This window comes from Limanda limanda, chromosome 8 (assembly GCF_963576545.1).
Source record: "Limanda limanda chromosome 8, fLimLim1.1, whole genome shotgun sequence".
NCBI classification, from domain to species: Eukaryota; Metazoa; Chordata; class Actinopteri; order Pleuronectiformes; family Pleuronectidae; genus Limanda; species Limanda limanda.
In genome coordinates, this window is record NC_083643.1 from 1,092,071 (window position 1) to 1,105,906 (window position 13,836).

Genomic DNA, 13,836 nt, shown 5'->3' on the forward strand with positions numbered 1-13,836 from the left:
CTAGTTGTTCTCATATGTAGATGAGAACAATGAGAATGTATATGTACATATTAATAATAAATTTATCACACACACACACACACACACACACACACACACACACACACACACACACTGAGTTTGTTTGAAGAACGACTCATCTCCACTGATTGAACATGTTATTGATCATGTCTGGACTCACCGAGCCTTCCTGCAGTTCCTCACAGCTGGGATCAGTCTCAGTCGACCCTGGTCTGATGTGTTGAACTTCTCCAGGTCCAACTCATCCAGAACCTCCTCTGACATCTGCAGCATGTAGGCCAGAGCTGAGCAGTGGATCTCAGAGAGTTTCTCCTTTAATTTGTTCTCTGACGTCAGGAACTGTTTCATCTGCTGATGAACTGAGTGGTCGTTCATCTCAGTCAGACAGTGGAAGATGTTGATGCTTCTGTCAGGAGAACCACCACTCTCCATCTCCTTCAGGTTTTTGATGACTCTCTGGATGATCTCTGGATTGTTCTCTGTCCGACCCAGCAGGCCTCCTAAGACTCTCTGGATGATATTTGGATTGTTCTCTGTCCAACCCAGCAGGCCTCCTAAGACTCTCTGGTTGGACTCCAGACTGAGGCCATGAAGGAAGCGAACAAACAGGTCCAGACGACCATTTGTACTGGTGAGGGATTTCTCCATGGTTCTCTTCAGGAGGTCATCCAGGGAGAAGGTACCCCATGTGTTCCCATATTTTCCCAAGAAGTTCTTGAGTTCTCCTGTGTTCCTCTCGGTGTAACAGTGGAACATGTAGACTGCAGCCAGAAACTCCTGAACGCTCAGATGAACAAAGCAGTAGACTGATTTCTGGAAGATCACACACTCTCTTCTGAAGATCTCAGTACAAACTCCTGAGTACACCGAGGTGTCTGTGACATTAAGACCACACCGCTCCAGGTCTTCTTGGTAGAACATGATGTTTCCTTTCTCCAGATGTTTAAGTGCCAGCCTCCCCAGCTTCAGGAGAACGTCCCTGTCAGCCTCCGTCAGCTGCTGTGGACTCGTCTCATGTCCCTCACCGTACTTGTTGTTCTTCCTCTTTGTCTGAACCAGCAGGAAGTGTGAGTACAGGTCAGTCAGGGTCTTGGGCAGCTCTCCTCTCTGGTCTGTGGTCAACATGTGCTCCAGAACTGTAGCACAGATCCAGCAGAAGACTGGGATTTGACACATGATGTGGAGGCTCCTGGACGTCTTGATGTGTGAGATGATTCTGCTGCACAGCTCTTCATCACTGAATCTCCTCCTGAAGTACTCCTCCTTCTGGACCTCAGTGAAGCCTCGTACTTCTGTGACCCTGTCAACACATGCAGGAGGGATCTGATTGGCCGCCGCAGGTCTGGAGGTGATCCAGACGAGAGCCGAGGGAAGCAGATTCCCCCGGATGAGGTTTGTCAGCAGCATGTTGACTGATGACCTCTGTGTGACCTCAGACACAAGCTCCCTGTGGTTGAAGTCCAGAGAAGGTCTGCTTTCATCCAGGCCGTCAAAGATGAACAAAGGTTTACAGACAGCGAGCGTCTCTGCCGTGAGCTTCTGTAACGCTGGATGGAAAACACGGAGCAGCGTGAGGAGACTGTGCTGCTGGTCCTTCACCAGGTTCAGCTCCCTGAAGGAAAGCACAGTCAGCAGACCCACATCCTGGTTTTCTAAACCCTCTGCCCAGTCCAGAGTGAACTTCTGCACCGAGAAGGTTTTTCCAACGCCAGCGACGCCGTTGGTCAGGACGACTCTGATGCTGCTCTGCTGGTCAGTGGAGGCTTTAAAGATGTCGTGGCACCTGATGGGAGTGTCGTGGAGGATCTTCATCTTGGAAGCCGTCTCAAGCTGCCTCACCTCATGTTGAGTATTAACCTCTTCACTCTGTCCCTCTGTGATGTAGAGCTCAGTGTAGATGCTGTTGAGGGGGGTTCTACCTTCTGTTGCATCACTTCCTTCAGTCACATGTTCACATCTCCTCCTCAGCCTGAGCTTATGTTCATCTGAAACCTCCTGCAGACCACGATCTGCTGAAAGACAAGAAACAATGAGAGACAGAGAATCTGAGAATCTGCTGATTGTTTTCATCAGATACAGAAAAACTACAGAAAATAAAAGCTTTTTAACTTTCTGCTTTTCTAACGATGTTAAATGTTGATGCTGTATGAAGGAACAAAATAAAACCACATGTGCTGTTGTCAGAAGTGAAGACATCAGCAGACACATGTACAGTGCTGCTCTGACCGGCTGTCTGAGCTCCAGCTCCTGTTCTGGATCTTTTTCCACACTGGGAACAGGAGGCGTCTCCTGAAGAACCAGACTGGTCCCAGTATGAGGTGATGCACTGTCTGCAGAACCAGTGTCCACAGCTGGTGGAGACTGGATCCTTCAGGACGTCCTGACACGAAGCACAACAGGACGACTGCTCCTCCTCAGAAACATGACTCCTCTTCCTCTCCCTGTGAAGACATGTCCTGATCACTCACATGTCACAGTCACATGTTGTCATTACTTCTGTCAAGGAGGTTTTGTTTTCACCCAGTATGTTTGTGTGTTGGTTGGTTCGTTAGTGGGATTATTAAAAACAACAGATTACCAGTAAACTTGGTGGAAGGTTGTGGTCTGTGAACCAGATCAGGGGGGGGGGTGTCCTCTTTCACAGACATGTTCAGTGGACTGATGTTTACCAGTGTGTGGAATTTGGTGCAGATCCAAATCAAAATGAGTCTCTAGTGGATTTCAAAGTGGTTTCATAAGGAGCGTGTTGGTTCTTGGTGGAGGTCTGAGCTCTTTGAGTGATTCTGAGAGATTAGTCACCAACTTCACTGAAGCTGTGTCCTAATGCAGGGGCCACACTAGAGGAAACTAGATCCTCTTCAGAGCAGGTCCCAGTAGAAACAGTCTCTTACTCTGTGTGTGAGGGTCCAGGTTCATTACTGAAGTTTAGAGGAATATCTTTGGACCGGTCACTCTTCAGAGACAGACAGCTGGACCCTGGAGACTCTGCTCTCAGTCTGTGGTCCTGACCTCTGCAAACACAAACATGTTTTTATTCAGAACACATCATTCACTGGTTCATTCTCTGAGGATTCAGTTTGGAGCTTCACATGTTTGTAGCAGGTCTCTTACTTTGTGTGTGAGGGTCCAGGTTCATTACTGAAGTTTAGAGGAATATCTTTGGACCGGTCACTCTTCAGAGACACACAGCTGAACCCTGGAGACTCTGCTCTGTCCTCTTCCTCCTCATAACCACTCATCTTCAGTCTGACAGGAAAAACACTGTGAGCTCAAAGGAATCAGGACAAACCAGTCTGTTCAAGAAACACACCCAAAAATACCAAGCAAGGACACACACACACACACACACACACACACACACACACACACACACTTACACACACAAACCCACAAACACCCAGAAACATCCACACACACACACAGGTGACTGTAAAGTTTGATTGTGAAAACACGTTGTGTTATTAAACACTTGATGAACAGATGAAGATAAAAAGTTAAACTGTAAGTTAACTCTGTTAATTAGTCCTTTGAAGGCTCTTTGATCCAGACCTGCTGTTCACATCTGTCTCTGGGATCCAGTGAAAAACACTGTGAGCTCAAACACACACAATGAAGCCAGGTAGTAAACTCAGTGTTTCTTCAAATATAACAGAGTCAATCCTCTTACACTGTTCCCCTGTTGTCACGGTAACCTGAGACAGTTGTAGGTTTAATGTGTTGGACTCAGCCAATCACAGCGTTGAGTCAAACTGTTGATTTACTGACAGAAGTTCATCCTGAATCTTCTTCTCTCTAAAGTCCACGAGTAGAAAACTGACCCAGAGTCTGTGACAGTGAAATAATATGAATGAATAATATAAATGTTGCTGAACACTCACCAGCCTCAGACTTCACGTCTCCTCCGTCTGCTGCTTGAAGTTGGAACCAGTCTGAACACTTTCACCTTCACTGGAGGCTCCTCCCCCTCTCTGAAGTTACTGGAAATCACATGACTCTCTCTGTGTGTGTGACTATGTGTGTGTGTGACTGTGTGTGTGTGTGTGTGTGTCTGTGTGTGTGTGTGTGTGTGTGTTGTGTTCACATTCACCTGCTCACTTTCCTTCCTTCTGCTCATCCAGGTGAAAATGGAGTCTGACCGCTCCCTGTTCTCAGGCTCCTCCTCCTCCTCCTTGTTGAACAAGTTCACTCTTGAAAAATAAATGAATACACATGAAATTAACCCTAACCCATGTTTCCTCCTGTGATTTGAATGTTAGATAGATAGATAGATAGATAGATAGATAGATAGATAGATAGATAGATAGATAGATAGATAGATAGATAGATAGATAGATAGATAGATAGATAGATAGATAGATAGATAGATAGATAGATAGATAGATAGATAGATAGATAGATAGATAGATAGATAGATAGATAGATAGATAGATAGATAGATAGATAGATAGATAGATAGATAGATATATTGATAGATTGATAGATTACTTTATTCATCCCTGAAGGGAAATAAAGTCATAGCAGCTGGTATATTTGAATACAATAAAATAAAATACAATAGTATAAAATAAAAAATATTGAGGTAGAAAGAATAAAAAAAGAAACACAAGATAAATAGGTAGATAAGGTGCAGTGGCAAGATGATGGTAATAGTACTGATGATATGATGGTAATGTTATTGGTATACAGTATATAAAAATAGTACAGTATATATAGTATATAATATAACATAATATATATTTATATATGATAGTAATTATACCAATATAATAGCAGTATATAGTAATAATGGCAGCAGCAACCACTGCATGAAAAGACGCGTTTGTGTCATTAAGTGCCGTGGAAATTGTTGGCAAATTTTTCAGTTAACGGGTTTTCACACGTATCTGCAGGCAACAAAAGAAACTCTCAGGAATTACAAGTTTCCTGCAGGTTTCAAGTCTGATAATGCTGGGAGGTGACCCCCCTGCTCCTACGCCTAGCTGGAGGCTTTCACATGCAAATGACAATGCTCTGAGCTTCACAACTGCAAATCAGGACAGTTTCCCTCAGAGCAGATAACACCTTTAGAGGCACCAACTAAACTATCTGGCTGAGTACACCAGGCTCAAAATATATATAAAACCTGAAATTTTAAATTGTTCTTAAATAAGTAAGTGTGCTATAATGAATTGCATTGTATACCACGAACAAAGGTCAATGCTGTCAAATGAAACAATGCACTTTATTTCAATTTTTTTTTGTCATCCAAAACAATCCTGAATCTCAACCACTGTACAGAGTGGCATGATTACAGTCACTTTTTCAATTTTGCTGGTTAAATGCACAGAGGATTTGTTAACCACACATCTACCAGCAATCCGCTCAACAGGAAGAAATGATGCTGGGTATGATGTGTCTGTGCCCTGTAATCTCCAAACTTCTCCCGGCTTTCCATAAAAATATGTCCTCCCAAAATACTGGCATCATATTCATTTGCCATTGACATTTATGTCAATGGCACACTAAGCTGTTTTCCATGAATTATAAATTCTACCTTTTCACCACTACTTTCAAAATTGCTTCGAACCATTCATTGATTTAATGATTTATTTTTTCAGTGTAATATTTAATCCCCCATGGACTGCACAGTGACAAAACACAGCAGGCGGCTGTTTGGCTACAACATACATCTCCACTCAGTTCGATTATTATTTTAAATACAAAGAAGACACAATATAGAGCTGAAATTCCTTCATAATTTGAACTTCAATTGTCTAATTGTTGTTATTAAACTTTCTCAGTATTCCATTAAAACAGTCAACACTTTTATCCTAAGCGACTTACAATAAGAGCATTCAACTATAAGGTTACGAACACAGAACAGCGTGAATCATGTGTGTAAATTTACTAAACACCAGAAAAAATAAACTGGGCCTCAGTCACATACTCATCCCATATGAAGTAACCGCTGCTTTAAGATAGGGAAACTGTGAAAACCTCAAGTCACCCGCTCGCGTCATCAGCTGATGGGCTCGTCCAATCACAGCCTCGTAAACGCCGTGCAGCAGCGTCGAGTGTCCCGCAGACAGGAAGCGGGTCGTGTTTAACTTGTCCCGTACGAGTGACTCTGTCTTCGGGGTAAATAACTTGCTGAAGTCGACGCGACGCTGTTCCCTGGAGGAGAAGATGAGTGCGTTTGGAGGCAGAGCCGCGGGCCCGGTGTGGACGAGTCGAGGCGGAGAAGACGGACGCACAGTCCCTGAGTTAAGGTGAGAGCTAAACGGAGCCGCCATGCTAACCACTAAGCTAACTGGTACATCTGAAAGCATGTCCGCCACTCTTTGGGATAGCGAGAAAGTTGCTAAAATACGAATACAGCATCGAGTGCTGGAGCAGATCTAGTGCATGTGTAAATATGTATGAATTACTTAGATGTAACAGTTTGTTCTCGTTAAGTTTTTTCATCAACGTGACTTTTCTGTATGTTTTCACTGCCTCAGCCCCCCCCCCCCCCACACACACACACAAACAAAGAGGCGTTAGGCTGAGACGCTGAAAGTCCGGATTTAAATTGCAGAAAATTAAGCCATTGAATGTAAGTAACTGTTTATGAATTGTTTTGGTGTTTTTTTGCTGTGGATCTTCCAACGGTGATGCAGCGCGGCTATTTCCGTTTATTAATAATAAACTCATGTTACTGGTGTTGTTTTCCAGCTGCCTGTCCATGACGCACAAAGACACACTATGAGCCAGTATGATCCGACCAGACCTTACATCAGCATTGAGGAGTTGTCGGAGAAGAAAGAGGGTAAGGTTATATTCATTAAATCATTTTCCAGTTACATGTAAAGGTGTATGTTGTCATTGAACTGTGCTAATTTTACTGAATGTGTTTACAGCTGATTGAAGCGGGACAGATGACATGGATCCATCCTTCCACAGCCAGGAGTGCACCGACCTGTGTCCCACACTTCATATAAGACTGGAAGCTACACTGATCTCACAGCTACACACCACAGACGTCTACACACTGGAGAAGAGTCCCACAAAGAAGTCATGACCCAGAGGCTGCAGAGAAACATTTCAAGCCTCATCTGAGTTTTTGTACAATATTTTTGCTGTATGTAAATAAAGCTTTCACTCCACATATACCTTGTTCACATTTGTTCCCTGTACAATATGTTCACCTATAACATCAAGCATCACATGAATGTTTAGTTTTAATTAACTGCAGTGCTTTTGGTAAAGGCTTACTAATTATTAATAATAAACATTAATATATACATTTTTATTATTAATATTGTGTGGGAGGGGCTTACCCCACGTGCGGAATGCTGTGACCCCACGTGTGCACTGCAATGACCCATAAGGTGACCAATAGCAACACTTCTACCAGCCAATCACGAGTGACATTAGTTTCAAGGGTCTGTGGTTTCCTCCAATGGTGAGTAGACAGAGGCTCTAGCCAGCGGCTGGACTCCGATTCATATGCTAATTAGATCACACGTCGCGATCGGTCCGCGCGGCGGAGCGAGCCCCCCCGCGGCTCTCTCCTTTGTTCTCCAAATCCCCCTTAAGGTCCGCAAACGCCGATAGACCCACCTTGTCTTCACTGGCGAACGCCGAGGTAACATCATGGAAACAGTTGGTTACAGCAGGGGATTAGGCCTGTCCGAAGAGGTTCACTGTGACAATAATACTGCTTTTTGTCTAGTGAACAGTATATATAATAATAATAGTAAATATAATAATAATAATAATAATAAAATGTACACATGTGTGTATATAGACTTATATTTACAAAGAATATACAGAGAGTATGATATGATATATAGTAGAGGTATAAATATAAGTATTTGACTATACAATAGATAATATAATATACTATGAGTGTAAGAATATGTAGACAGAGTGTGCAAAAGACAATATTATTGTATAAAATGATATATAATATCAATATGGTGTATATGAACACATATCACATATGATGTGAAGTCAGTGTATATGGAGCAGAGTGTTGTACAGGTCCACAGAGCAGGAGACAGGTTTAGTGCAGTTCTGTGATGGTGGCTCTGACAGAGGGGGAGGAGTTGAACAGTCTTATTGCAGTTGGGAGGAACGACTTCCTGTATCGTTCCTTATAGCTGTGGGGGGGTTGAATGAGTCTGTGACTGAAGCTGCTCCTTAGCTTGTCCAGGGTTTTGTGGGGGGGGTGAGACGGATTGTCCATGATTGCCAGCAGTTTTGCCAGCATCCTGTCCTCCACCACCTCCTCCAGGGTGACCAGCTTAGAGCCAACCACAGACTCTGCTTTCCTGATGAGTTTTCTCAGTCTGTTGGCGTCCTTCGCCTTGATGCCCGCACCCCAGGACACCACAGCAAAGAAGATGGTGCTCGCCACAACAGACTGGTAGAACATCTGCAGCATCTTGTTGCAGACGTGGAAGGACCTGAGCCTCCTCAGGAAGTAAAGCCGGCTCAGGCCCTTCTTGTAGACGGCCTGTGTGTTGGTGGACCAGTCCAGTTTATTGTCCAGTGTGACCCCCAGGTCCTTGTATGCAGACATGCAGACACCACCTCCACATCCGTCCCACCGATGCAGACAGGAGAGGGCAGGGGCTTGTTCCTCCTGAAGTCCACCACCATCTCCCTCGTCTTCGCCACGTTGAGCTGCATGCAGTTCTCCCCACACCACTTCACAAAGCGGTCAACCAGGTCCCTGTACTCAGCCTCCCCCCCGCCCTCAACACACCCCACAATGGCCGTGTCATTAGAGAACTTCTGTAGATGACACGACTCAGTGCAGTGCTGAAAGTCAGCAGTGTATGTGGTGAAGAGGAAGGGGGGCAGTACATTTCCCTGGGGGGCCCCGATGTTACTGATCAGACGACCAGACACACAGTTCTGTAATCTCACAAACTGCGGTCTGCCCGTCAGATAGTCATCGACCCAAGTGATGAGGGGAGCACTCACCTGCGTGCCCTCCAGTTTGGCCCTTTGCAGTCTGGGCTGGATGGTGTTGAAGGCGCTGGAGAAGTCGAAAAACACGATCCAGACTGAGCTGTTGGGTCTGTCCAGGGAGGAATAAGCCTTCTGCAGCAGGTAGATGATTGAAGTCAAATCACTTCTGACTCAGAGGACGAGGGCAGATCTGCATCATCTTCTCTCAGTTTAAATAACAACAATATTTCAAACAGCTGCTCACAGTCACAGCTGGACTCAGGACACTTTGTGTGGCTCCTTCTCCTCCTCCTCCCCTTCTTCCTCCTCCTCCTCCTCCTCTTCCTCCTCCTCCTCCTCCTCCTCCTCCTCCTCCTCCTCCTCCTCCTCCTCCTCCTCCTCCTCCTTCTGTTTGTATGTCGCTCTTTAAAGACTGGATTTCTACGATGTGACTGCCAGGGGGCGCTGCCTCCTCCTCCGCCTGAAAACTACACAAACAACAACTTATTCATTTTTCAGCTCAGACTCTGTTCAACTAAGATTTTCTTTATCGCTGCTTCACGAAGCCTCCAGGGAACAAGAGGAGCACATCTACCTGCAGGGTGTCGTGGCTCCGCCCAGCAGGTGACAGATGTCGGGGGGGTTCAGCCTCTGGTTCACGATCTGGTTCAGGCTCTGGTTCAGGATCTTGTTCAGGCTCTGGTTCAGGCTCTGGTTCAGCCTCTGGGTCAGGCTCTGGTTCAGGATCTGGTTCAGGCTCTGGTTCAGGCTCTGGTTCAGGCTCTGGTTCAGGATCTTGTTCAGGATCTGGTTCAGCCTCTGGTTCAGGATCTGGTTCAGGCTCTGGTTCAGGCTCTGGTTCAGGCTCTGGTTCAGGCTCTGGTTCAGGCTCTGGTTCAGGATCTGGTTCAAGATTTGGTTCAGCCTCTGGTTTAGGATCTGGTTCAGGATCTGGTTCAGGATCTGGTTCAGGATCTGGTTCAGGCTCGGCCTCCAGACAGGAGCCTTCACTGACCGATGCACCGCTGCCCATCACCACAGAGAGAGAGAGAGAGAGAGAGGGATAGAGAGAGAGAGAGAGAGAGAGAGAGAGAGAGAGAGAGAGAGAGGGAGGGAGGGATAGAGGGGGGAAGGGAGGGAAGGAGGGAGGGAGAGAGGGAGAGAGGGAGGAGCCTGAAGTGACATCACAGATAGGTGAGATCAGGTGAAACCCGACACAGGAACTTACCTGAAGAGGATTTCACACATGAACCAACATCAACCCACTGGAACATATAATACTGACACGTAGAGACACAACTCAACATTCTCATTAACTTAATGTAACAAGAATAACAGTGCTTCACAAAAGGACAAATTTAAAACAAATGACATTTATAACATATAAAAATTACTCATTAATATCAGTGACAGGATAAATGAGCTCAGAGAAACGGAAATGTTTTATTTTCTTTACAGATCCAGGTTTTACAGAAGCTCCTCGACTCTGACGGACATTAAGTCAAATAAAGATTGAATCTGTTTTATTCTGAAACATTCGACTCTTTCCTTCTCATCTGAGGTGAATGTTGTCTGCGCTGCTGCAGCTGACCACCAGGGGGCAGCGTCATCCTGCCATGGATATTTACAAGCAAGTACTTAATTACTTTGAAGCTGCAAAGTTAATATGGTACTTTTACTTCAGTACATTTTTGTAAATTTATACAAATTTATAACAACTGTCATAATGGGGTGTAATGAGCAGTGTGGCCTGTAGGGGGCACAACTACAACATGAAAGTTGAGTTTAAATCCAGATTTGTCTTCCAAAATAATCTCAAATTTAAAAATAATGAACACAAAGTCACATTGTTTTAATCCCGTTTACACATCGACTCTGAAACTTTGCTTCTGTGAGATTCAGGATCGACTGAGTCACAGAAGTTCTCCTCGTTCCTGAAGTGAGAGGAAACAGAATCTGATCCTTTCATCTCCTTCAATTCCAACTGACAATGTTCAGAACAAATAGAAAAACACACGTCTGGTCACTGTCACCACGATCATCATCATCATCATCATCATCATCATCATCATCATCATCATCATCATCATCATCATCATCATCATCATCATCATCATCATCATCATCATCATCATCATCATCATCATCATCATCATCATCATCATCATCATCATCATCATCATCATCATCATCATCATCATCTTTATTCTTCTGTGGAGCAGCTGCAGGACGTTCTGGCCGAGTGTCAGGTGATTAGAGTTAGAACCGACACAAGACGTAAACACACAGTTATCTCTGAGCTAACGTGGAAAAATGTCGAGTTTATCAAGGAATCCACTAAAGAACAATTATTAAGTTTAAAATGATTCATATCAACGGATGCTAATAGAAAAGGATATTTACTAAATTCACTAGATTGAAATTCAACACACGAGGTCAAATTATCGTTTTTGTGATTTTAAACAAGACGAATTTGATAAAACCAAACGTCTTCCACAGGAGCCACTGACCTCAGCCACTGACCTCAGCCACTGACCTCAGCCACTGACCTCAGCACTGACCTCAACCACTGACCTCGGCCACTGACCTCAGCCACTGACCTTGGCCACTGACCTCGGCCACTGACCTCAGCCACTGACCTCAGCCCCTGACCTCAGCCACTGACCTTGGCCACTGACCTTGGCCACTGACCTCAGCCACTGACCTCAGCCACTGACCTCAGCCACTGACCTCAACCTCAGGAGCATTCACAGCAGAGGTCAGAGGGTGAAGGTCAGCAGGAGCTTCACCATCCTGAGCAGCTCCTCAGAGGAGAGGAGGCTGCAGACGTTCATCACCTTCGACTGTGATCTCCACCTTCTCACGTGTTTTTGGCCTCGTAGTGAACTTTACCTCATATTTCTAACGTCTTCACTCAGGATGTTTGAAACCTTAAATTCCTTCAGTGTGACTAAAGTGAAAACGTTGGGAACTAAAGTGAAGCACGATGACTCTTACCCACGAGGTCCCACACAAGAAGTATCCGGTGACGTCGGCCTGGATCCTCTGCAGATCCAGAGACCAGCCGCCGTACGTCCACCAGCAGAACTTCAGGTCGCAGCGCTGCACGTCGAAGGGAAACCAGCGCACGTCCATGTGGCAGCTGCTCTTAAAGATTCCTGAGAGAAAGACGGAGGTGGAGGAAGAGTCCCAAAGAAAAAGAGATGATGATATATATCATATATTCATGTTTGTCACAAATCTCAAAATGATTCTTTACTATAAGCAGAAGATATAACATAATAATCCTCATACGTGTGTTGAGATCAGATCCATGAACCTGGAAATGTTCTGCAAACTGTTCACATCACAAACAGATGAAAACAGAAGCTCTTGGCTGGAGGTGATAACTCAAGGTTCCACTTTATGATTGACAGATGCTGAGGTCTTCTCCATGTTAATTGTTATTTCCATTGTATTTAAAGTTGTTCTCTCTTCTCATCCAGTCCGGAGAACATATCGTTTTTATTTCTTTCCTTCTCACTTTGCATTTTAAGTTCCACAGTTTCCACAGTGAAGTATTTTAAAGATGTTTCTTCTGTAGAACAGTAAAGCAGAACGCCGTGTGGTCGCCCTCAGGGAGATCCAATCAGTGAGCTCCATTAACTGCTTGAGCACCAGATAAATCCAATCTGTTCCCAAACCAGCCAGAACCGGACTGAAGAGAAGAGTTTAATGATCCGTGAGCAGAAAACAGAGCAAAGAACTTCAGGTAGAAACAATGAACAGATAAACACATGGAGTTCTGTTCTATATATTTTCAATATATTCAATGAAAGGGACATTTTATTTTAATATTCCATTTGAAGTCTCGCAGCACAAAGTGAAGACAAATCCTCCCACGTTGAGTCAGAGAGCGAGAACAACAGGAGGATTCAGATTTGTTCCACGTTGAAGAGAAACTTCATATAATGAGAATAAACCCCGGGAGGAGAAGTGGTTCTGTCTGGAGATCTTCTCCTTCTGGACCGAAGATCTTTCACCAATCTCATCTCAAGCTGCTTCTACTAAACATATTTATCATCTTCATCTGAACTTCAGCCACTTTTCCCACAAATCCTCTGGAACCTGAAACCCGAGCAGAGGTTGAGGAATGTGCATCAACTGGATGTGATGGTGAATGAATTAAATCAACTGATAAATAATCCAAATTAAATGTATTGATCTGCTGTCAGGCTGTTTATATTGAGACATATTGATCAGATGTAGAATTTCATTATGAGCACAAACTTTTCCTTATAAGTGAGTTAGTGTTTGTATAAAACGTCCTCGGGTCAGTTTTCTATTAAATATGGTAAAATGTTTATGAAACAGTTTCCTCAGAGACTTAAAGATGCTCTGCTCTTCATCGACTCTTCTTCATTCTGTAAATGCCTCATTCACTTTTCTTCTGCTTGTTTCCATTCTGTCAAACTGGTGATTTTGTTCTTTTACCTGCACCAAGGACGAGATGTTTCCACCTGTTTGTTTGAAGAGAAAAGAAACGCTGAGTCATGATTCCAGTGAGGTCGGTGGAAGGATGTTTATTGAGCATTAAAGCAGAGACAAGTAGAAACAGAACTTTTCTCTCTGAGATGTTTTTCTTCTCGTTACATCTGGTTTGTCACAGAGGAAATGATCCATGTGTTTGACTCATAGACTGAATATAAAGGCTTTGACTGGGATGTGCTGCTGTTATGCTGCAGCGCCACCTGTGGGTCAAAAGTAGAAAAGCCACCACCGCTCTGCACCTGATGCAGAAATGAAAACGTCCCATTTTTAAGTCCAGAGTTTTGATCTTTTGTGTCAAAGACAAAACTCTGATTTTAAACTCAAAGTGATTTGATTGTGTTTAACTTTGTGTTGAACTAAATCATT

At 44.2% G+C, this 13,836-nt stretch overlaps 1 long non-coding RNA gene across 1 annotated transcript; it reads left to right on the plus strand.

Annotated features, from left to right (window-relative positions):
- Positions 1-6,521: 6,521 nt before the first annotated feature.
- LOC133009819 (uncharacterized) lies at positions 6,522-7,147 on the plus strand. The gene is made up of 3 exons (XR_009680560.1): positions 6,522-6,595; positions 6,715-6,808; positions 6,900-7,147. It is a non-coding gene; the product is annotated as an uncharacterized LOC133009819 (long non-coding RNA).
- The last annotated feature ends 6,689 nt before the right edge of the window (positions 7,148-13,836 follow it).